This window comes from Bos grunniens, chromosome 19, assembly GCF_055505025.1.
Source record: "Bos grunniens cultivar Pamir isolate PY7600 chromosome 19, Bosgru_T2T1.0, whole genome shotgun sequence".
In the NCBI taxonomy this organism is placed as follows: Eukaryota; Metazoa; Chordata; class Mammalia; order Artiodactyla; family Bovidae; genus Bos; species Bos grunniens.
The window spans coordinates 51,597,306-51,621,819 of NC_141183.1; the positions used below are offsets into that span (position 1 = coordinate 51,597,306).

Sequence of the window (24,514 nt, forward strand, 5' to 3'; positions counted from 1 at the left end):
GCAGATTCTTTACCACTGCTCCCTCTGGGACTGGTGAGAGAAGCAGCTCTAAAGCTGGTAGATCTCTTTATTTGTTGTCTTAACTCAGACTGGTTCCCTGGCTGAACAGAGCCACTAGCTTAGCTCTGCAGACTATCAGTTCTGCCCGCCATTTCTCAGCTCAGGTGTTGCTAGGCTTATGCAACTTGTAGGTTTCTCCTCTCTTTTCTGATCACACAGACTGGGAGACACTCCACAGAGGCATAGTTTCAAAAGGGGACTATGTGTCTCAGTTCTCTTGCTTGTGCAAGATGGGGAGGAGTCCCCACAGTTCAGTTCAGTCGCTCAGTTGTGTCCAACTCTTTGCGACCCCATGGACTGCAGCATGCCAGGCCTCCCTGTCCATCACCAACTCCTGGAGTTTACTCAAACTCATGTCCATCGAATCGGTGATGCCATCCAACCATCTCATCCTCTGTTGTCCCCTTCTCTTCCCACCTTCAGTCTTTCCCAGCATCAAGGTCTTTTCCAGTGAGTCAGTTCTTCGCATCAGGTGGCCAAAGTATTGAAGTTTCAGCTTCAGCATCAGTCCTTCCAGTGATATTCAGGACTGATTTCCTTTTGGATTGACTGGTTGGATCTCCTTGAAGTCCAAGGGACTCTCAAGAGTCTTCTCCAACACCACAGTTCAAAAGCATCAATTCTTCGGAATTCAGCTTTCTTTATAGTCCAACTCTCACACCCATACATGACTACTATAAAAAACCATAGCTTTGACTAGATGGACCTTTGTTGGCAAGTAATGTCTCTGCCTTTTAGTATGCTGTCTAGGTTGGTCGTAGCTTTTCTTCCAAGGAGCAAGCATCTTTTAATTCCATGGCTGCACTCACTATCTGCAGTGACTTTGGAGCCCAAGAAAATAAAGTTTCTCACTGTTTCCATTGTTTCCCCGTCTATTTGCCATAAAATGATGGGACCAGATGCCATGATCTTAGTTTTCCAAATGTTGAGTTTTAAGCCAACTTTTTCACTCTCCTCTTCCACTTTAATCAAGAGGCTCTTTAGTTCTTCTTCACTTTCTGCCATAAGGGTGGTATCAGGCCCCACAGGCCTCTCCTAATTTATTTGATGGAAATGTTGTAACCAGAGGCTCACTCTGTTTTTCCCCAGAAAATTTCATTGATTTCATTAATTCATTGTTCATGATGACTTTATAGAATATAAGTACCACAGATAGCAAGAACTGACTCTATTTAGTAAAGAAATCGGGGCTTCCCAAGTGGCATTAGTGATAAAGAACCCACCTGCCAATGCAGGAGACATAAGAGATGCAGGTTTGATCCCTGGGTGGGTAAGATCCCCAGGAGAAGGGTATACCAACCCACTCCGGTACTCTTGCCTGGAGAATCCCATGGACAGATGAGCCTGGCAAGCTATAGTCTATAGGGTCACAAAGAGTAAAGACGTGACTGAAGTGACTTAGCTTGCATGCACAGAATAAAGAAATCATGTGCAAAATATGTAAAGAACTCTTATAACTAAATAATGAGAAAAATAGCTCAAACTATGGGTATTTGAACAGAGACTTCACCAAAGAAGATAAAAAAATGACAAGTATGTGAAAAGATGTTCTGACATTTGTCATTAGGGAAATGATACTGTAACTGTAAGTATGGCTGAGTATTATACTGAGTATTAATGTTAATACTAAGTGTTGATGAGGATGTGGAAAAACTGTGGAACCGTTAAAACATTGTTTTTGGAAATGCAAATTGGTATAACCACTTTGTAATATAGTTTGGTAGTTTCTTATAAATTTAAACATATACCTACCTTATGATTCCATCATGCCATTCACATGTATTTACCCAAGAGAAATGAAAACATATGTTTATACAAAGACTTGTACTCAAATGTTGTTTATTGCAGCTATATTCATAAGAAACAAAATCTTTAAACAAACCAAATGTTCATCTGTTTATGATGAGAAAAAAATTTGTATTATATCCGTACTTAGCAATAAAAAGAAAGGGGCTACTGACTGATACACATAGCAACATGGACGAATCACAACAGCACTGTGCTGAGTCAGAAGGCACGTTAAACACTATTACTGCATGGTTCTATTTACATAAAATTCTAGAAATGGCAAAAGTAGTGCCAGAGTGCAGATCAGGGGTTGCTGAGGACCCGGAGCTGAAGGAAAGAGACTGACTTCCAAGGGGTGTGAATGGACTTTTTGAAGTGATAGAAATATATATCTTGATTGTGGTGATGATCTTATATGCGTTTTAAAAACCGAAATCTCCTGAAAGGCAACACTTAAAATGGGTATGCTTAATTGAAGGTAAATTAATACCCCTGTACAGCTAATTAAAACAACAAAACATCTTACCAAAACCTGTGAGGCCCAGCATAATAAAACTTCTGCCTACCGTTTCAACGTACAGAAACAAAAGTTTTATCGTATTTATATTCCTATGCCTTCAGCGTGACAAAAGCTACTTCTGGAGTTGAATTATCACTGTACAAGCCAGTAATAATTAAAAAAATGCTTTCTTAAAATGGCTAATGGACTAATGGTTTAAATACTTATCCATATTCTAATATGTTCTTCTCATTCATGACCATGCTGTGACCTCTCAAAACAAAAGTTAGAAATCGGAAGTAACTTAACTGACAATTACAGTGGTTGATACACTCCAGTTTAAATAGAAGTGTCCTCGGTTAAAATATGGTTCATTCATCGGTCAAACTGTCCTTATTTCCTTTAATTGAATTAAGATAGACAAATGAGAGATGTGTGCAAGACAGAAAAAAATCCTTTTCACAAATCACTGTTATCCTCCTTCTGAGTGTAAAACGAATCAATTAAAAGCATGTCAAAGCATCTCTCACTCTTGAAGAACTTTAAAGCAGGAAACATTTTATAAAAATAAAAAACTTGAGTGAGAAATTGAGAGAAACTGGTTACTTTCTGCAGTTAAATATAATTTAATTTATGAGTATTGTGCGTTATATTATTTTGTATGCTCTTGTTTGGTTACAAATTATAACTGTGCTAAAAAGCCTTTTTCATTTCATCTTCATGTTGAAAATTCCTAATAATAAGAAAGTACAAAATATAAGAAAGTGTACGATGCAAAACTGTGTGTATACAATTTAGTCTCATCTGTATACTTAACTAAAGAGTATTTCTTTGGGAGAGGTGTGAGGATGGGGTGGAGGATGAAGTATAATTTGTATTTTCCAATTACTTTGAAAAATATAGTTTTCCAGTTCTTTCTACTTGCTTAAATTATTATTTAATTGTACTATATATTATATGTGGATTCATACACATTCTATACAATCATTTTAAACCTGTGTATTAAGGCTTATTTTATTAAAATTAGTTATGTGTCCCTACATCTGCCTCTGTTTTCACTGTTTATACACAGGCAAATTTATACTGCTAACTCAGAGCTGGCTTCCCATTTGTAATTCATATCTTTTCAAATTCTTGTATGTTTTTTCCTGCTTTCTGAATTTGTTCGTAGATATGCTCATAATTTTCATTATTTGTTCATTTGAATTTTTGTGTTACTTTTAATATTTCAAAAATTTTAGTAGGTTCAAAATTCAAAACATACAAAAGGGTACGAGAGTGAAAAATCTTTCTCTCCCATAGTCCGTCGATCACCTAATTCCTGTCTTTGGAGGCCAACAATATTATCAGTTTCTTTATCCTTCCAGAAGTGTTTTATACATTATCTATTTGGGTGGACGGGAAAAAAAAACGGAAGTAAAACTTAGTTATAAATTGGGTTCAAAATTTCAGAACTGTAAAAGTGTTATCACTTTCCATGTGTTGGTTTTTATAGAATCAACTTGCCAACATCAATCAAACCTCAGATTTTAAGTGTTATCAGAACAGATCCGTCCATCACTAAGAGACTCTAAGAACTTAAAATGCTCTGAACACCAGGCTTTTAGAGTTTCCTATATCTGGACTTTATGTCTGTGACCTGTGTTCTAGGCCAGAATTCTGGAATGTCCGTGAAATGCCTCTTTTACCATTTGTCTTTTAGCATGGACCATGCTAGTTAAAGAGTGTGGATATGAATTATTGAGTAGTGTTGATGATCAACCCATCTACCCATGTGGTTTTCCCCTTCCTGTTATAATCAGTACTTTAAAAAATTTCCTTCTAAAATCCTTAGAGATCAGAATAATAATTTTACCCTCCCTCTTCCATAATAAATAAATAACTAAAAATGTAGAAACACAGGAAACTACAATCTAGAAGAATATTAGCAAACGTTTAGAGTTATTTATTGATGGCTTGCTCATTGGCAGTATAAAGTGTGTGTCACTTGTCATTAGCAGTAACAATTTCAGCACGTTATATTCTCTTTTTATTTACTCTGGTGGCAACATGTTTCTGAACAGGGCCACTGGCTGTGGGTCAAGAGGTCAGTCTTTGAGGTTAACAGTGGATGGGGTCATTTACTATTAACCTAAGATTAGCAGCTACGTTTTTCCCTCTTTTTTTTTCATTTTAGCAGATTTCCTCCTATTTGTATAACATGCCAAATTAATCTTGCCCACTTTAGAAGACTTTCTCCTTTCTCATTTGAATTTTTTTTTAAGTTTTATAAAATTAAAAAGAAATTCTCTATCCAGATCTCTTTCTGGCCCCCTTTCCTGGTGCACGGAGCAATGTGAACTTTTTCTAAGATTTAAAAAATCTTATACATTTAACACTCATTTCCTCATGTGCAAATACAGCTATTTTTTAAAAAATATTTTTGATGTCTTACGTCTGTTTCCTGCACGAACCCCCACATATATGCATACCAAAAAATCCAAAACATATGGATCAATACACAGCAGAATTTTAGTATTTCAGGGATGGATTCTTCCCTAAACCATTTTGGCTTTTTGTCTTTTTGCTATTCTTGCTAATAAACCATATCCAACTCTTAAACTAGCAAGTTTTGTTATTGTTGCTTAACTTTCAGGACCTATTTCGTTGGTGCCATATATTTGAAACATTCTTTTTCTCTCTACTCTTCAGCAAAAAGATCACCTCTTATAATATAGTTTTATTAGTCATCATGTAACAAGTGTTCTCTGTGGAATTTCCCCATGAGAATTTCCACATAATTCCTAGTTTACATTCTGATATGAACCACAAGACTGCTCTGGAAGCTAAGTTGATGTTAGGTCTTCTGTAACAAAGTTGTTTCTCTTATGACATTGCTGATTCAATTACCAGTAGGAAAATTTACTTACTTTTAAAAGCCTATTGCTATAGGTGATTCGCTTTCTTTTTCTCTCTAACCTTAGGAGTCAACCTCAGCCTCTGAATAAGTATATAGTGAATACCCTATAGGTACAAGGTGAAACAAGCAGAGAGAAGTCCTTAATGCAGACCTCTCAGAGCCCTTAAAGCAGTACCAAGCTTTAATGGGTAAAAGAAGGAGAAGAAAGTAATGTACCTACATAGAAAATTACAAGTATATAAAACCTGTGATAAGGAAGAGATGAAAACCAACTGGATTTTTAATCATATTATACTGTGCATGCTGTGCTAAGTTGTTTCAGTCATGTCTGACTCTTTACGACCCCTATGGACTGTAAACTGCCAGGCTCCTCTGTTCATGGAATTCTCTAGGCAAGAATACTGGAGTGGATTGCCATGCCCTCCCCTAGGGGATCTTCCCAACACAGGGATCGAACCTGTGTCTCTTAAGTCTCCTGCATTGGCAGGCTGATTCTCGACCACTAGCGCCACCTGGAAAGCCCTATATTATACCATAGAGAACAGCGGACTTCAAAGGGTATGATCTTTGTTGCTGAATTCCGTTCCATGCTTGGAGTTAGTTGAGGGAGAGAATATTTAAGGAAAGTTTTCTAGAGGTATGACACCCCAGATGAGGAGGTAGCAATCCAGGTAGAGAATATAGTATAAGTGAAGGTATAGAGGCAAGAAAATCCATGGTATCTTTCAAGGGCTCATACAGAGGTTCCATAATATAAATTCCTAGGCAGGGAGTTGTGAGAGATGAATCCCGAGCAGTGTGTGTTAGTTAAGGAGTTTGGTCTTCATTTTGTAAGGAATGGACAAGGATTTTAAGCAGAAGATGAGTGATAGAGTGAGGCTAGCATTTCAAATACGATTTGGTAGCTGCAGAGAAGGCAGATTTGGAAAAAAGATTAAGACTGGGGTCAGGGAGAGCACTTAGAGTGTTGACCTGAATTAGGGCAGTGGTAAGTGGAAATGAAAGGAGAAGAATGAAGAGAAGTAGGAAAATAAGTTGAGAAGTGTTGAAGAGTAAAAACTGTCAGGCACGATGATTGGATATGAGGCGTGAGGAAGAGGGAGGAGTTTAATATGAATCCCAGGTTTCTGTCTGTGTTGATTGAATGGAAGAGGCTATAAGAGGAGAGCAGTTTAATGGGGAACTTAATACTTTTAATTTTAGGAAGGTTGAAATTGATGTACTTCTGAGGCAGCCAAGGCAGCCCACCTGGCCCTAAGTAAAAATTTGGACGTTATCAGTGTAGATGAAAGAGAAAGTATAGGCAGTAAGAAAGTTGGGGAGGTCAAGAACCTGAAAATCAGCAGAATATTATAGGCCTGCAAAGGATGATTTGTTCAGAAAGGGCTGAGAAAGAATCAAGACTAAAACTCACAAAGTGCAATGCCACCAAAAGTCATGGAGTGGGTGTGGGGTTTTCAATCAGCAATGCCATTAAATATAGGATTGCGCAATGGTCCTGGATGGCAAGGATAGAAATATATATTGAATTTAGCAACTGGCAAATCATGAGAGGTGTTAGCAATGGCAGTTTGAATACAGCAGTAAACATGAGAGTCACACTGTCACAAACTATGGAGTGAATAAGAATTAACAGGAAGTGAGAAGACAGGACATGGGATGTCTCTTTTTTAATGTCATTTTCAAGGGAACATTTGTTTTTTCCTTCGAAAACCTTAAGTCTATTTATGGTCTGAAGGGAAGAATGCAGGAATGAGGAATCAATCAGAAATGGAAGAGAGATTGGATGCTGACAGAGCAAGATCCCAAACAAGGAGGAGATTGCACTTGATCTTAGCCAGAAGGCTGAGAACAGATCAGGGGGGAGACTGGATTGGAGGTGTTGAAAAGAAGGAAGGAGAGCTCAGATTTGCGTAATAAGAAGAAATAACCCTGGGCAAGTGGGGATATATTTGCATTTGTAGAAAATCAGCTGAGGGATTTAACTCCTTGGCCTCGAGTTCACTCTTGCCTTCCGTACATTTAGGAGTAATTATACCCCCTTCTCTACTTAATTTTTACAGAGATATACATACATAGTCTTGTATCAATAATACCATAACTACAAAAAAAAGAAAATATAGGTTACCCATTAACATATTTCCAGAGATAACACTTTGGTATAACTTTTTGCCTCTCTTTTGTGTATATGGATGCATTTTTAAGGTGACTGTGTAGTATTCCATAACTTATTTAACCAGTCTCATGTTAATGAATCGTTTATCCCTTTGCTTTTCTTTGTTGTGCTATTGTTGGTATGGTTTTTTACTTTTATAAACAAAGAATTCCTTATACATTTTGGTATATATCTGTTATTGTTTCTTCACAAGCAATTTCTAGAAGTAAAACTGCTGTCTATTGAGTATACACTCTCTTTGGGTTGTTTAATATCTATTGGTCAAATCACTTTTCAGATGGATTGTCAGGTTTGCACTGCCATGTAAGAAGTGCTTTCTTTTCACTTTCTTAACACGCTCGTAGCTCTCTCTTAACTCTAGTAGTTTGACATCACAGCGTTCACAAGTGGTATCTTTTGCTTTAGGTTTGCATTTCTTTGATGTTTCTCATTTCTTTTGATATTTAAAAGAATGTTTTTAAATATTTTCACTCATTACTTTAGTCATTAAGTATAAGAAATTAGTTATAATAAAAAAACTATAAGAAATCATTTGAATATAAGAAATTTATAGCCTGGCTTCAGTATATAAATATCTGTGACATAGCAAAAATAAGGCTGGTTTGGTTTAAGGGAAAATCAAAAGGTGGATGACTTAGAGACTACTAACAAGTTGGTTGTGGGAACTCTTTGAATAAAGTTGATGTTACACATCTGTACTTTGATCACAAATTATTGGAAAAATAAAACAGGAAAAATAGAAAATTTAGAAGACATGGCAAAGCTAAATAGTAGTAACAATAAAATAATAAATATATTGAAAACTTAAAACTCAATAACAGTTTTAGACTATTTTTGGATGGCGGTTCTTAGAAAACAGCAAAGAGATATTTAAAAAGTGAAATAATAGTTAATAAATAATAGCTAAAAAAATAAGGACTTTAGAAACTCTGGTATATAACTAGTAAGAGTTCCAAAATAAAATAGAGAAAATGACCAAGAAGTGATGCTCACATCTAGAATTTGTAGAATAGATGAGATTTAGTCATCAGATTGAAAGTATAGCTGAGTGTTGAGCAGAGTATACAAACAAATTCATATCTATATACTTTATAGTAAAATTGAAGACCACTGATTTTTAGAAGTTATCAGAGAGAAAAGATACATTGCCTGAATAGGTATGAAAATTAGATAGGCGGTAGACTTCTATTTGAGCACTTTAGCTGCTAAAGACAATGGAGCAATACACCAAAAGTACTAAGGAAAAATAACTCTTGAAGTACAATTCTATACCCAGCTAAATTTTCATTTAGTATTTTCACAGGGTAGTAAGGGTTTATTACTGACTTGACTTGTTCTTGCTGGAAAAAAATATCCTTTAAAGATGTACTTCATCATGAAAATGTGAGTGCAGAGTGATGTGCAGTTAACTGTGAATGTTATAAAAACAGTACCTTTCATGAAACTTAAATGCCAGACAGTAATGACAAAGAAACTGTGAGGATGTTCAGTGGCAATTAAAGCATACTTAGGACAAATATTGTGATACTGAGTAACTTAGGAATTTTTATATTTGTATATAGTATGATAAAAATTAAGGGTAAACCATTAACAGAAATATAATCTATAGCATACAAACGTATAGAGAAAAAATGATTATAAAAACTATCAGTGTCATAATAAGCAAGGGAGAACGGATCTTACAAAATAAGATGGTAGAATGAGCCCCAATACATCAGTGATCAAAATAAATGTAAAACACAGGGATATAATATTAAACTTAAAAATCTAGTCATACTCTGCTTACAAAATAATATGGAGATTGTTCTTTTAGCTTGTACCAATGGCATGAAAATTTTCAGTCAGAATCTACTGTTAGCAATATATGGTTTTATTTTCTTTTCCCCGTTATTACAAATATATTTGCATGAGAGGAAAAAATATCGCCTTATGATTTCACAGATTTTGTCATTAGTTAATCAGAGTTCATAGAAGCTTCAAATATCCCATCAGTTAATTCCCCCAGCACTTGAAATTTTCATTGTGCTAAAGCTGATTGAAATTCTGAGCTGCCTTTAAAGCAATTCCAGACCTCCAGCTTCTGAGGATTTTTTTTTAAAGATACACTAAGTATGTGACGCTTAAATTCATAGGCTATATTTCCTTTTGGATTGTTTTTCAAAGACTGAAAATGCTTATGTCAGGAAATATTTTTTCTTTCCATCTCCCGGCTTCCCTGTTTGTCAACTAGTCTATTCTGACCTCTAAGATGGGGTTCACATTTTAATTACAGTTATGTATGGCAGACTCCATCTGCCATAGCCGGCCAGCCTGCAGGCTTGCAGAGAGAGGGAACATAATACAGGACTTCTTTCTGACAAGCTAGCTGTCTTGCTGTTCTCTCTTTACAATTAGACTCTCAAAATAATGATCTGTTGCAATGACTGAGTGACCTGTAAATTATCAAATATTAGAAGTTTTCAGTTTTTGAAGTGTATCACTTTAAGCATTAACAGTCTACTTGTTTTTAATTAAACTTCTTTATTCTTCACATATACGTTTGTGCTTGTGGACAGAAGGACTTAAGAAAATTTATGAAAGTTGTAAAAATTTGCTGTTTATTCTCTTGTTCCCTTTTAGCTGCAGATGAAAACTGGTTGTTCAGGATGCATTATCCTTAATGGAATATTCACCGCTCCTGTCCCTGTGGGGCCCCTCCCCCACCTGTACTCTCCCTGATAATATTTCTAAACTTTCTAGTTTGCTGTGACTACAGTTATCCACAGATTAAACATAGATTTTTTTTTTCTGGTTAGTAATGTGCCTAAGAAATGATCAGGTTGGATCTTTAGGAATGATTGTATATGTATGTCTTAATAATTACCAAAAGCCCAAACTGATTTTTATCTTCTTCTCCTATTAAGGTACAAGGACCTTTTTTTTTTTTTTAATTTATGGACGTTAGCATCAGAAGCATTTATACATAGGTTTAAAACTGAAAATATAGCTTTTCTTTTTTAACCTCTCATATAACTATTGCGACCCCTGCCTCTGCAGATCTAGGGCACTTCTCAGATTCATATGTGGATAAGAGAAAACTCATTTGTTGCTGCTGATGCATCCCTGCTATGATGCTAGCCGAAATCTTTGCAGTCTGAATAACTGAAGAGAAGTTGTTCCATAACACAGTGCATCTCAGAATTTATTTTTTCAACTGATACTTCCAGCTCTGGATTCTGTGACATTTGCCCAAAGGGAAACACCGGTCCCTTGGATTACACTGTGCATCCATTGTCTGAACTGTCACAGCAATAGCGCGTAAAGCTGTTTGCATAGCGTGCTAACTCTATCAGGGTCAGTTCCAGTCTGTGGCCGCTAAAAATGAAAACCATGCCCCAGCCGGGACAAGAGCAGGGTCAACAGCTGGCAAAGGATATGGCAATCATTTATATAAATATGCTTTCTCAAGCCCACAAAAACAAAAAACCCCAACCCAACAGCTGGGAAGGGTTGGAAGTAGCCCCAAGGCTGGTTAGTCCCCTTCCAGATGGGGAGGTTAGACTGGGGCTAGCCAGACTGCTCCACATAGACTTCCGATTCGCATTAGAAATAAAAAGAGGAAAGGAAAGGGGAAAGGAAGAAAGGCTACAAGCATGACTGCTCTGTTTTTCACCTAACTTAATCAAATAAGTGAAGACTTTCCGAGACGGAAGGCTTGCATTTATCGGTATTCACGCTCTGTTTTTTCTGTTTATCATAGTGTCTAATACACTTCTTAACTGCTTAAACAGAAAGCATATATGCTCTAAAGTATAGTTTATATATAATGTCATGGTTATTTGTAGACAGATTGAAGAACCGATCTCAGATTTATGTCCTGTTTACATCTTCCAAACACTTATGTAGAACATTCAATGCTAGGGAAGATAATAATTGTGGTGTTGGCCCACTCCCAGAACTTTATCCAAGGGATAGGGTTCATTTTTGTAATTTGATTTACTTTATAATACATCGTTATTGCACATCTAATATATCCAACAGAATAACGAATACCATTTTCCCCGAGTTCATCTTAAGGTTGCATACCACGAGACAAAGTATTATTTTTATAACCTGTTGATGCTACAAGAGGCAAAGGTGGAGAGTATAGGACGTTCAGACTAGTACAGGACTTCCAGAGTGACATAGTGAAATGAAAGGCACCACAATGATGAAAATGAAAATGAAAAATTTGTCCTCATTATCTAGAAATGGGCAGCCTCCTCCTTAATAATGGAAAGTTCTGCTGACGCCGCATTGAATGGCAGTGTTTTCCTACTCTCCAGCCTTCTATTTGCTTAAGAGAAAGCTTACATAATGAATGCATTTTTTTTAGGTGTAGGATTAGCTCATGATATTGGAATCCATAAAGAGACATAAATTAAGGTCTTTTGCCAAAATTGAGACATTGTCTTAGAGAATGTGCTGGTCTGAGACAGAAGTTAAATAACGTGTTTTCTTTCTTGGAATGGTCAGACTGAAAGAAACATTTTAGCTTTGCTCATAGAATGTCATATCTAGAAGGAACGTCAGTGAGCCTCTCAGACACCTCTTCTCATCTTACTGCCAGTGTAGTAGAGATGATCACAGCTGGAGGATGGTGGGGACCGCTCAGCAGGTATGCATTTCCCAGATACCTTATACAGAAGACCCTATCCTGAGAAGAACAGTGCTAAGCCAAGCTGGATAAAGACCTGCAGAAGACTTGAATTATCAGCTCTGTTGATCCCAGATTTACCCGGATCTGCTGTGTAATTGTACTTACTTCCCACTTTACTCTGGCTCTGCAGTATCAAAGCAAGTGTCACTCAAGCATCAATATTTTATTAGATATTTTGACAGTTTCTAGATTGTTTTACTCAGATATTTCCTTGGAGAAGTAATAAATGTGTGTGTTGGATGTGTTAGGAGTATGTTAGGAGTCTGTCTTTTCTTTGTCATTCTAGATTTTAAACATTTTGAGGGCAAGAGAGAAAAGAATAAAACTGGGTTTTCTTCACGGTTTTGTCCACTGAGTCTTAGACATATAAAAGTACAGGTAGGTGTTTGCTGATATGAACGTAAATAAAATGTAGGAAATGCTGATGTACAAATCATTCAGTCATTTAAATGTTTTCTTCTAAAATGTCTGTAGCCATTTTATGCTAAAAGTGTTTTGGGAGGGAGGCACTATTTATTACCTTACTTTCTATAGTTGATCAGTCATGTTTTGCAGGATAGCGAGTATGGAAAAGGTGTTTTTGACAAATTATCATTGTATTCCTGTCCCTTTGGTTCCATTATCCTGGCCGCTTTTTTTAGTTTCTATGCACTTTTGATTTGAGTACACTGTTCGTCTCGAGCATTTTCTTAGCATTTATCTACAAACATTAAGTACAAAAGCAAGACAGACTTAGAGGTATGCTCTGAATTTAAGAACTGGTGGCTTAATTTCCTGACTCTGAGAGTCTAAATATTTCCTTAGATTGATGCAGATTAGTTTAACTTAATTGGAAGTTTGAAAGGTGCATGTTTCTAAAGCTTTTAAGATAATGATACTTTGAAATCACTGATTCTTCCCTGATGAGTAATGTCTTTAATATATGTTTACAAGGTCCAGAGACTTTTAATGTATTTTACCATACTCTGATGACTACTAATATATAATTGAAACAAACATTTTCTCTATCTTTTAATTCTTAGTTAAAAAAAGTGTCCGGTAGAGGCTGTCCTTCCTGCATTTAGTTAATGCAGTTCCGCATCTTATTTTTATGTTTCTTAAAACTTTTCCTATCCATAATACGATGTGGTCTTGCTAGAGTATAGCCCACCAGGCTCCTCTGTCAATGGAATTTCCCAGGCATGAATACTGGAGTGGGTTGCCATGCCCTTCTCCAGTTGGTTGCCATTTTCCTTCTCTAGGGGATCTTCCAGACCCAGGGATTGAACTCACCTCTCCTTCATCTGCAGGCAGATTCTTTACCACTGAGCTGCCAGGGAAGCCCACAATCACATAATATATATGTGTATTGGTATTCTATTGTATAATACGTGTGCAACCATCCAGTCTTACTCTATCCACACTGCCACAGCTACAACCACTTCCTATCAAATATTAAAGGAAACAGAGAGGAAGCCAGTGTGTGGTGTTACATTAATGATAGTATATTGACTGCATTTTTCCTCTCTTAGTTTAAAGGTGAATACTAGCCATCACAACCAAATTTAGGTTGCAGTTAGCACCATTGTTTAGATGTCTGTGTGATTCAGTGTGGTTATCTAATCACATATATTTTTCCTTCTAATTTGTAGTCTGACTGTGCCGTATCAAAGGTTTAGGACAATGATGAACAAGTTAAAAGAAGTACTTTCAGGGTAGACAAATGCTCATTATAAACAGCGAATACAGAGGGTAAAGCTCCTTTCTCCAACAGAGGCAGGTTGATTTTGAATGGATCTCTATAATCTTTGTAAAGGGTATTCATGCCAGTAATCTTGTCCTAAGCATTAGATTCTATCTCTATGGCCTTTCGAAAAGCCCTGTATAGTTAGTTCCCTAATGTACCTGAAAACATCTTTCTAGACTTCCCACCTTACTTCAGGGCCCTAGGGTCATAACCTCTTAACCTTACAGGTTATAGGTCTCTTGCTTTTTGATCTTTCTTGGTTCCTTGGTTTTTGGCTACTTCCTCCACAACATTCAAGCCTTGTTATATAAGGAAATTGGAAACACCAATTTTGGATGAGATAAGAGTTACCCTCTCTTGCAGAATAATGCAAAAGGATGATTTTAAGTAGAAACATACTTGGGCAAAAAAACTTAACAAAACTAACTACAGCATCCTGTCTAAGCCAGTTTGAACTCGAGCCCCTTCATTTCTTGTTGTCCAGAAAAACAAAAAAACAGCAACTTAGAATTGACTGTTGACTTAATAGATAAAATTTTCATTTAGATCACAACACAGCTTTCAGGAGACATCAGAGGGATTCAAAGCAGTTTGAGTGACTAAAAACTAGATTAATAAAAGCAGCTGGTTAACTTATTATTCTTGCTTCACAAGTGGCTCAGTGGTAAAGAATCTGCTTACTAATGCAAGAAATGCAGGTTCGATTCCTGGGTGGGGAAAATCCCCTGGAGGAGGAAATGGCAACCCACTCCAGTACTCTTGCCTGGAGAATCCCATGGACAGAGGAGCCTGGTGGGCTGCAGTCCATGGGGTCCCAGAGAGTCAGATAGGACTGAGCGTGAGCATGAGTGACAAGTGGCTCGTCAGTATGCTGTTTGACAATAGTAATACCAACATCAGCATGGCACTTACTCTTGACAAAGCATTATCGCATTTATCATTTTATAGCCATATTGATTTAGTGAGAGAGAGAGATTGTCTTCAGCTCACAGTAAAGGAACTTGAGCTTCAGCAAAGGTCCTTGACTTGTCCAAGGCCAGGGAGAAAGTACGTGGCGGAGCTGGCGTGCAGTGTGAACCTCCGGGATCACCGTTCTTTGTGCCCAACCCCCCGTCCCTGTTGGGGAGGTTTTAGGAGTGGAGCAATTTCTGTTGCTTCTCAACTAGGGTGGTGGTAAGATATCTCCAGTTGTTTGGCCGCCCAGCTGGCTGTCTCATTTTGTTAATATGTTTTTATTATGATATTGCTTTTGTTTCAGCCTGCATTTGAGTTTTATTTCTTTGCCACACCCACACTGCCAGGTACAATGAGGCCAAATTTTTATTTCTCCAAATGAAGAAACTTCTCTGAGCCTTATAATCGAGTGCTGAAACTCCAAATAGAATTGGAAAATGCAGTTTTTTGATGGGATATGTCTCCGCACCACGGCCTGAGCCCAGTAATATCTCCATGAGTAAGAAAGGAGAGGACGGGAGGGGAGAGGAAGGGAAGGGAAGAGAGGATGGGAGAAGAAGGAAGGAAGGACAGAAGGAGGGAGGAAGAAAGAAACCCTCACATAGGATTCTGAAACCAAGTTAGAAGCTCTGAGTTGATTTTTAACAGGGCAAATGTTTATCTTTGATCCTTAGTATCCTTCACCCACCTACCAGACAGTGCAAAAGAGGTAAAAAATGGTTAAAAAAAAATTATAGATGGATATTCAGTTGTCCTTCAGTCCCATTAAAATGATGAGATCTTGCTTTTGAAAATCAGTAAGCTATATTGTAACTTAAACCTAAAATCAAACAGTGACAGCAGTATTTCTTCTCGAAAGCAGACTACCTGACATGGGCAAGCACCTCCTAGTAGCAAAATCAGAACCAGGAGGCCTGTTAATGATAAGCATATCTCCAACCCGTATTAATCACCTACTTGTCTATCTCACAATAGCACTGAAGTGTGTGTGTGTTTTCTGAATTTATTTTTATTTTATCTGGCTTGCCAGTTGAATAAGGGGGCAAAGAATGTAATGTGGAAACCATCCATTGCCACTGGAGACAGGATCCAAGAGGAATTCCTCAAGCTGAGAACATGAGCTGTGAACAACATGTTTAAATAGCTACATATCCAAAGTTTGAGTCAAGGCCATTTATTTTGGGGGGGACACTCTCTTCTTTGAGGCTTAAAGGAGTCCTTTTGACTCAGAGTATAACAAATGTGGTGCAGGAGGAGGTGGGAGCTGGGAGACCTATGGCGTTTGCACGAGTTCCAGTTGATGGTGAGAGAGAGTGGTGTGGCTCCATGTATGTGACTTATGGTCCATGTGCAATCTAAAAAAAACAGGAACTTTTAAAGGCTTTTGTGTATACTCCAGTGAAATGAGGGGACAGGTAGGGGGAAGGAAGCTAACATTTTCAGTATTTTTATGTGTTGGATGCCATTCCAGGTGTGTTCAGAAGTATCACATTTAGCTCTATCAACACTTTAGTACTAGTGATTTTTACGGCCATTTTGCGGAGGAGGAAATGGATGAAATGATTGGCCCAGCCCAACAGAGCGGTCAAGGTTGAGGGCAGGATTTGATCCCAGAGCTGGCTCCAAAGCCTGTACTTTTCCCAGTTGCCTGGAAACATTACTCAAAGCATTCACTAGCCCTCTCAAGCAAGAGTTTCCTCTCCTTCTGATACTCCTTGTTTTTCTGCCCTAGGCTATCTGGGCTCATCACTCCATTAGTTAGAATAAGAGTACATTGGGCCGAAAATCTTGTTTGATCTCTGGATGGGCCAAATGAATTTTTTACAAAGCAAAGCTGAGGATTATATAGCATCACCATTGGCCTGCCATTGAGACAAAAGTGTGAGAGATGAGCTGAGAGTGTGCCTGACTCAGTGCCAAGCCAGAAAAACAACTCAACAGCGCATGTCCTGTTGCTCTCACAGGGTCTATTTAAAAGGAGTAAAAGCGATGCATCAGTAGTAGAAATAAACAGCCTGAATAACTTACACCAGGTCAGTAGCTTTTCAACAGTAAAGCTGACTCTAATGTATCTGTCTTATTTCAATTTAGATAATCAGGGTACCCAATTTTCTCTAAGCAGTTTATATTTATAGCATCAGCATCATGATGAAGATTTTTTTTATCTTCTATTGTGAATCAGGGTTCATATTAAATTATGTGTAATTGCTGGAGAAGTTTGCTAATGCCTGTGCTTTTTACCTCTTTTTTTCAAAAGGAAATATTTTGGTGCCTCCAAAAGAGGTTTTTGTTTGTTTGTTTACAATTGCAAGACTTCTTTTTTTTTTTTTTTTCCAAATTAACTTTTAAATGGAAGCACTGTACCTTACTTTGTCCGTCTTTGGTCTCTGTTGGTGGTGATCAGGGGTGCCTGCTTTTTTCTCTGTTCCACCTTCTTTTCATAGCTCAGTTGGTAAAGAATCCACCTGGAATGCAGGAGACCCCGGTTCAATTCCTGGGTCAGGAAGATCTGCTGGAGAAGGAATAGGCTACCCACTCCTGTGTTCTTGGGCTTCCCTGGTGGCTCAGGTTAAAAATCCACACTGCAGTGTGGGAGACTTGGGTTCGATCCCTGGGTTGGGAAGATCCCTCGGAGAAGGGATAGGCTACCCACTCCAGTATTCTAGCCTGGAGAATTCCATGGACTGTATAGTGCATGGGGTCACAAAGAGTTGGACACGACTAAGCGACTTGCACGTTCACCTTCTTTTCATTCAGTATTTGAAAAATAAACATTTCCATCTATCACCATACTTTTCACTTTAAGAATTTTTAAAAACCATTAATAATTATCCTTCCTTTATTCCATAGTTTAAGTGCATAGTATTAGTCTCTGTGTGGGCAGATAGAGTTTGGTGTAGAGAAGGAACAGGCAGTCTTGAAAAGTCATTTTTGGAGACTAAAGATGAATGAAGAGGACTAAATGTCAATCCAGCCAAAAAGAACTTTCTGCCCAGAGCAGTTGAGAAGAGTCCTCCAGACTGTATGTTGCCTTCTCTTTCTCCCTTTATTACTATTCTTATTTTATTTTTGTCTTCCTGACTTCTGGGGGACAACCGGGCACAAAAGAGACAGTTTATGAAGGACTTAACAGTTTCCACATTTTCATCTGTGTAAAATCAGGGAAAGAATAATTAACAGATGTATCACAGAAGAGTTAGGGAGACTAGTGATCAAAAAGGGGCTTGAAAAGAGATTTCGAAATCCATAGAAACTTCCAGCTACATATTTTGCCTCCTGTTTATCTTTGTAAACTTTTTTTTTTTCCCCCAGGTTGAGTGTGATTCTTTTTTCCCAGCTGGAACTTTCAGCTTTGTCCCTAGGACCAAAGATTCCATCAGTATCACTGCTTTCAGTGTACCAGGGATCCTCACCTTGGCACTCAATAGGGGATAGTCAGCAGCGCCCTTGGCCCCGAGCTAATTAATCGCGGAGTCCTCCAAGCTCTGAAGCCACACAAGGGGAAAGGGCAGAGGATGGAACTGGAGAGATCATGCAAAATGGGGTTCAAGCTGTGAAGCCATGCCGGGCCCCTTCTTTCACAGCTGGGGTTTTGGCTTCGAGTCCCTCGGCTTGTTCAGCATGGTGACCCTGGCTCCTTGTGATTTACTAACTGTTTTACAAACATTTCCTCACTCTGGGAGGTTTGATACACTCTTCATCCTCCTCAGCTCACCAGAGTCACTCAGTGTCTGAGCCAAACCTGCCTTTGTTTACAGCTTTTCCGGAAATTTTCACAGAGGGGGGGAAGAAAAACCCCTCCCTCCTCTTTCAGTGTTTTATTTTTAAGTCAACACTTTCCCCAAGTTTATTTGTGCTAAATCAAGTTCTCCTACAAGGTATTGCTCTATATTCAAATGGGAATTGCTGCACTTCTATAAATAGAAGGAAGGTCATGTGAACGAGCTCAGAAAAATCTAAATATCACATTTTACTGGACCTTTACATTTAGTTCACTATTTTTTGAAGAGAATATTCCATGTTTGGATTTGTCTTTTTTTCCCACATTCATATTAGACGGACCATTATGTGAAACACTGAATTTGGGAAACACTGAGTGGAATCTTTTTTAAACGAAAATACCCATGTTAAAAATAACAAAAATTGTTGTTGCTTCGTCACTGTAACTTTCTTTAAAACAGTTTATAGCCCTTATGTTAAGTATTTCTGGAATATAATTACCTTTGAAAACACAGTACCAGGGCTTTTTTTTTTTTTCTTTAAATCTGATTCCTCTTGTATTATTCAGTCTTGACATTGGCTGAGAATGAAACAAATGCCTTGGAACTTATTAAATATCAGGAATAATTGGAAGAGAAAGAGTAATAGGATAAAAAATTAAGAAGTCCAGTTCTATCTGAAATCAAAGGCTAACTTCTGATTCACACTAAGAAGAAGTTAAGTAGCAATTTCTGACAAATATGCAGTGGATTTCTCCCACTCTGTTCACTTTTCCAGTCCACTGTTAAAATGAAGAGAGTTTTAAGACTCTTATTATTAACAACAACAACAACAGTAACTGGCTTTGGAACTTTCCTCTCTGGGAAGTACAAGAAGTGTGATTTTTCTCCTTTCTACCTGTCCCAAAAGGTTGAAAGTAAAAGGGAGTGGGAGTAGTGGGGGAGACGTTTCTATCCTCCTTTTCTGTCTTCTAGAGGTAGAGCAGGCAATATATCCTAAGTGGGATACAGTCAGAGAGACCAGTTTCCTGATAAAATGTGTTCAGGAAGGAAAAATTGTTTTATTTCAACAAATGCAGCTGGACTTCCTGGTGGGCCTCCCACCTTGTCAGCATCAATAATAGCATGTATCTGTTGACCAACAGAAGACCACCAGAATGAGGTATTTCCATTTCTGCATGTGTCTAAGTCTACAGGAAAGATAGCTGTTGAGAGCTAGTGTGGAGGAAATGGCAAACAAACGCCATAGGTGATCCTGTGTGACACTCAGGAACTGTTGCAGACGTCCAGCGCTCAAGACAGTCTCCTCAGCCATAATGTCATTGACCTTGACATGCTCAGAACAAATTGGTCTTTGTGATTGCTACCACATGCTGTCCGGCTTGCTAACCCCACCATTGGTCTAGAGGGAAGAGGGCAGGAGCAAGGACTGCTCATCGGAGAATGTGCTGCTTTTATATTCTCTAGACCCTTGTTCAGCAGGCTTTTCCCACTCTGCTTCGTCTGAAAATGGCTACTTTAAAGAGGCCTAAGTGGTGGCTCAGAGGTAGAGAATCCGCCTGCAATGCAGGAGACCCGGCTTCGATCCCTGGGTCAGTAAGACCCCCTGGAGAAGGAAATGGCAACCCACTCCAGTATTCTTGCCTGAAAAGTCCCGAGGACAGAGGAGCCTGGTGGGTTACTGTCAATGTGGTTGCAAAGAATCAGAGGCAACTTAGCAACTAGACAACAAAACTTTGTAGGGCCTGTGGAATGGACCTAGTTTTACGCAAGATCTTAATAAATGAATAGTCTTGGTATTCTTAGGGTGGGAACTATGTCAGGAGCAGATGTGATCAGAAAAACAGCCTTTGTGATCAGTTAGGAAGATAATTTTTGCCCCAAAGCCCTTTATGCTATCTGTACCCATCTGATCAGTAGAATCTGAGCTTTTAAAGGAAAAGCAATTACGTGTGTCTCTTTTCCCACCTAATGAGCCAACTGAGACTAGCTTATTCCTGCATTATACTTCTCCTTTACTTCTATAAGTTTCTTGTGTATCTGAGGAACATAGATTTTAGCCTAAGTTTTAGAGGACTGTTTGTAGCACTCTAGTTATAGACAATTAATGTTGCGTGAATGAGTGACTCTTGTATGATTCAGAATGCGTGGGATAAGTCATAATCTTGGAAAAAGCCTTACCTAGTGCAGTCATCACCTTTGAAAAAGGAACTTAAACCATGCCTTTGAGTTTTAGCTTCAGACTGATCATTAGCTTTTATAATGCTGTCACCTTGACACATATACTGGAGTGACTGCACTCTGGAACAGACAGGGGGCTGGGGGCCTCCTCAGGCCTTCCTGGGGCATCCTATACACAGCCTTCCCTATATTCTGAGTCAGAGCTGTCTAGATGATTCTTGAGTTCTGGGAATAACTTTTTTTTTTTTTTTTACAATAAGTAAGGCATATTTTATTTTGCTTTGTGTGTGTATGTATATCTGTATATATATAAAATCTATAATTTATGCTAGTTTTTTTGTGACACTGTAACTATCATATTAACTAAAACTACTTTTTTTATGTTAGAAAATTATGAGGTGGTTTTCCTCTATGAATATAACAATTTTTGCATTGAATCTATCTAGGTCTTTTTTTTTTTTTTTTAGTTTGAAGAATTCAGTATAGATCCAAACTAATTTTGTTTTGAAGGAACAGAGGTATTAGGGGAACAACTGATATGTAAGCTACAAAGGAGTGTGTTTTTCAAGTCTCTTGTTATTTGAAGACATAGTATTAATATTTGTTCTTAGACCTTTCGTAGGTTTCATGCACATAAACTCTGGTATAGTGGCAAAGATAGCAGAGATATCTCTTTTTAATTATTATTTTATTAAAATTTTTTAATTGAAATGTAGTTGATTTACAATGTTGAGTTTGTTTCAGGTGTACAGCAGTGATTGAGTAATACGTGTGTGTGTGTTCTTCTTCAGATCCTCTTCCATTATGAGTTATTATAAGATATTGACTATAGTTCCCTGTATTATACAGTAGGTCCTTGTTGTTAATATTATACATAGGAGTATGTATCTTTCACAGTATGTGTCTGTTAATCCCAAACTCCCAATTTGTTCCTCCCCACCCACCCTCCTCTTTGGTAACCCTAAGTTTGTTTTTTATGTCTGTGAGTCTGTTTCTGTTTGGGAAATAAATTCATTTGTATCATTTTTTTTATCCCACATATAAGTGATACTGTGTGATATTTGTCTTTGTCCGACTTTCTTCACTTAGTATAAGTCTAGGTCCATCCCTGTTGCTGCACATGGCATTATTTCGTTCTTCTTGTGGCTGAGTAGTATTCCGTTGTGTATATACATTACATCTTTTGTGTCCACTCATCTGTCAGTGGAGCAGGGATATTTCTTAAACTTCTATCTGCTATATGCATGGAAGCATAGACATTCAGATTTTCTTCCCTGTTCTCATACTACTCTATCTACTGCTGTCCAGTTGGTGTTTTACTCTCACCAATTTCTAACAGATACTGTCTCCCTGTCAGTATGTATTACACTTGTAGATTTGCCTTATTCTTTCATTGTCTGTATATTAATAAGGATGGAAACTATTTCTCAAGGCGGATGTGTGTTAATTCACTTAATCCTCACTATAACTTTAGGATATAAGTATTAATAGATGAAGAAACTGATTTAAAGAAACATTAAAGTCGCACCCAAGATAACAAAGATAGGAAAAGCCAAAGCTAGGGACTCCCTGGTAGTCCAGTGGCTAACATTCTGCATTGTCCGTGCCGAGAGCCCAGGTTCAGTCCCTGGTCAGGGAACTGGAGGAGTGTGCATGCTGCAACTGAAAACCCTGCATGCCACAACCCAGATTGAAGAAGACCCCACATGCCACAACTAAGACCCAGCACAGCCAAATATATAAATAAGTTTTTAAAAAATAAGACTAGATTCAAACAAAGGTGTTCTGACTCCTTGGCCTCTGCTCCAGTTCCTTGAGCTCTTTCCAGTAGCATTCTGCTCTATGGAGATGTTATAATCTATTTAACTGCCTCCCTGTAGCAGTTGGTTAAAAATGCTTGCTTCTGCAAGCAAAACTACACTGAACATTTCGGTACACATTTCCTTGTGTACTGAGTAACATCGTAAAAGCACGGATGTAACTGCCCTCTCCAACCACTCCTACCCCACGCAATCCCTGTGTTGCTCCAAAACCCGGGAGAGGAGCTCTGCCCTGTCCCAGAGCTCAAAGAAAGTCAGCTGGCAAAAGGTCCATTTTCCAGAGTTTTCCTGGAGCTGTGAGAATTAAGCTGAGACAGAAATAATGCATATACGTATTTATGTCTTGGCCTCCCTGGTGGCCCAGACGGTAAAGAATCTTACCTGCAATATGAGAAAACCTGGGTTCGATCCCTGGATTAGGAAGATCCCCTGCACGGCAACCCCCTCCAGTATTCTTGCCTGGAGAATCCCCATGGACAGAAGAGCCTGGTGATCTCCAGCCTGTAGGGTTGCAAAGAGTTGGACATGACTGAGCGACTAAGGACATATTTGTGTCTTGTTTGGTGAAAGTGGTGGGGAGGAATAATGGTTTTGGTTTTGCTGAAATTTTATTAGTAACATGGCTGAACACATTGGCTTTGGAAAATTCTCTGTAGGATTCTTACACTTAAGTGGAATCAGAGAAAGAAAAATATTGGTGGTATTATTAATCTCCCTTTTTATATAAGAACATGGATGGAGAAAAAAATCTTGGGAATTAATATTGATCACCTCTTTAAATTATCCTTGGGGTGTATAGTAATGATAATAAGGAGGGCTATTTTAAAAATCTTCTTCAAAAAATATATTTAATGACATATACAGAAACTTACAGAGACTGGGATATTTAGGATCTTGAGTTCAAAGAAATTCCTTTCTGAATCTAGGGTAAAAATAGCCTGTTACCTACAGGTTTTACCTCTTACGTAGTTTATCTTAATAAGTAATTCTTATTTAATATTTTAGAAAATGACGTATAAAAATGTATTCAACTTATTATTTCAGAATCTCAATTCAAAATGGGGAGGTTTCATGAGCTCTCAGGCTTTCCAGAGGCTGGTAGCTTCCTGTTCGACTTCCCTGCACTTGGTATTTGACTGACTGTATTGCCTATTTACATATATTTGACTTTTCACTGCATTTCATTTCTAAAGTTGAGCTCTCATCTTCCAGGAACAAGAGACTCTTCCTCCTGATGCAGTGCTAAGTCTTGCAAATGCTCTGACTCAGCCTGACTTGAAATCCATAGTTTTGTTTTCTGACAATGCATGTATGCATCCTCAGTCCCTTCAGTCATGTCCGACTCTTTGTGACCACGTGGACTGAAGCCCACCAGGCTCCTCTGTTCATGGGATTCTCCAGGCAAGAATACTGGAGCAGGTTGCTGTGCCCTCCTCTAGGAGATCTTCCCAACCCAGGGATCAAACACAGGTCTCTTACATCTCCTGCACTGGCAGGCAGGTTCTTTACCACTAGCCACAACATTATTAATGATTAATATTGAAGTCTTGAATTTAAAGGAAATGTGATAATAAGTTTCATGGGAGAGCTGAGATAGTAAGTTTTGTGAAAAGTTCCTCGGTTTAGGACATATCTCATCCTCGGCATGAATTTAAGTTGAATCTCACTAGCCCAGCTTCACATGAGAAAGTTCTGAAAACCAAAGGGGGAGAAACACAGCCTCTGGTCATCCTGACTATGAATATCAGAGCCTCCTCTTTTATACATCTGTTAGGTCTGGGCTTCTGGGAAGCAAATAGGTATCCATATTGTTGATGTGCCCTCAGAGGGCCTCAGACACATTTTGTTCCCAAACAGAATTAGAAGGAAAAAGTCTGCTTAGCTGTCTTTTCCTGTTTAAAATACAGCTGCCCCTGAAGCAGAGCCGCACTCAGCTCACCAGTGCTCTCTGCAAACTTGTGGTGCGAGTGTGTGATGTAAGTGGTGTGGAGTAGTTTTGTTGCTAAGGGAAATG

At 38.2% G+C, this 24,514-nt stretch overlaps 1 protein-coding gene across 37 annotated transcripts in view; it reads left to right on the top strand.

Annotated features, from left to right (window-relative positions):
- BCAS3 (BCAS3 microtubule associated cell migration factor) overlaps positions 1–24,514 on the top strand; it is a 591,361-nt gene that overhangs the window by 399,309 nt on the left and 167,538 nt on the right. The gene's annotated exons all lie outside the window — the stretch shown is intronic.